We start from the raw sequence: 1742 nt of genomic DNA, 5'->3' as shown, positions 1-1742 counted from the left end.
ACACCTCTCCAAACCCCACGCCCTACCCCCAAATATAATGGAGAGAATAGTCTAAAAGTATTATATTTTCGGGCATTATTTTTATCATAGGAGTATGCAATGAGGGTTGCAGAGCTATATTTTCTAAGGAAAAACTCAAACTCATTGGCATGGTTTTTTTAAAATGATTCATAACTAACCCTGCAATGAGTTTTCCAGAAACTGCAAATCATGTAGAAGAAGATTGCCCATATATAATCCTGTGGAGCTACTGGTGAATTTGAGGTTCCAGATGGGCTCTCTTTTTTGGTTAGTAGCCACCTGAGCTCCCTAAAGAGTCTAAGAGTACATCTTCTTTCTATTTTTTGGAAGTTTACAACAAAATATAAGAAGGTATTTGTTCACAGTGAAACATGTCTTAGGAAAGTGTTTGTGACTGCTCTTAGGTTCATAGCTCAGGTAAAATTCAAAATATATTCACATTAGTTAATATGTATCTAGTACATTTTAGAGGAAATAAATAACAGAGATTTGGTTAACCAGTGAGAAGTAGCAAGCATTACACTTAGCTCCAAGCAAAAATAACTGTGGACTTTTGAGTGAGCTACAATCTTTTTTAAACATAATTTAAATAATTTGTCTACCAGCCTAAATAAATGAACAATAAAAAATAAACACTGATTTACCCTCAGTATTTTCCCCCCTCTAAAACTATAAAATTGATCTCTCACAAGCAAATAAAACACATTATGTTGTTTCTTTTATTGCTTTGTTTGTAATAATTTACGTACTTCTCCAGTTTGAAATTGACAAAAAAATGTAGTCAGGGTGCATTGAACATTTTGATGATTAGAATGTGAAACTGAAAAAAGGAACTACTCCATTGCCATTTGATTGATTATGACTTGTAGCACCTCTACAGGACCAAGGAGACAAGTCCAGTATTTTTACAAGATTATAAATCTTTTCATAAGGAGATGGTCTAATTTTTTTGCCACAGAGAAGCTGGTTGCATTTGAACCAATAGTTCTTTCCATTAGCAGCCCAAGGTCTAACCCTCTTCATCACTAGCACTCTTCCTTAGAGAAGAAAGGGTTGTGGCAAAATATGGTCTTGGGTATGCAATGGCATTGCATGATAGAATTTTGCAATGTCACCTATTAATTGGGAAATCCTTTCTTTCAACAACATAAAAAATTAAAGGAGTTAAATTTTCTGTATCTGTGGGGAAAGTCCATAGAAAGGCTCAGGGATCACTCAGAAGAAACCAGACAACAACTCTAGAACAAAGAAGGAATTGGCTGACACAGAGGAATTTAATGAAATAACATATGAGCAAGAACCCACAGTGATGAAGGAGGAAGTTCAAGTTGCTACGAAGGAATTGGCAAAAAACAAGGCTCCAGGAGTTGACAGCATACCAATTGATTTATTTCAACAAACAGACGCTGCCCTGGATGTGCTAATATGTCAACAGAGAACTGCCAGATGTACAGGCTGGATTTAGAAGAGGTCGCAGTACTAGGGAATTTACAGCTAATGTAAGATGGATCTTGGCAGAAAGCAGAGAATACCAGAAAAGAATGTCTATCTGTGCTTCATTGACTATGCAAAGGCTTTTGACTGTGTGGATCACAACAAGCTATGACTGACTCTGAGAAGAATGGGAATCCCAGAACATTTGATCGTGCTAATGAGAAACCTATACTTGGACCAGGCGGCAGTCGTCAGAAAAGAGCAGGGAGACACTAGATTATTCCAAA

Source organism: Elephantulus edwardii, unplaced genomic scaffold, assembly GCF_000299155.1.
Source record: "Elephantulus edwardii isolate Elephantulus edwardi_28Jun2011 unplaced genomic scaffold, EleEdw1.0 scaffold00320, whole genome shotgun sequence".
NCBI classification, from domain to species: Eukaryota; Metazoa; Chordata; class Mammalia; order Macroscelidea; family Macroscelididae; genus Elephantulus; species Elephantulus edwardii.
The sequence above is the reverse complement of the archived record's forward strand: the minus strand, read 5'-3'. Positions refer to the sequence as shown.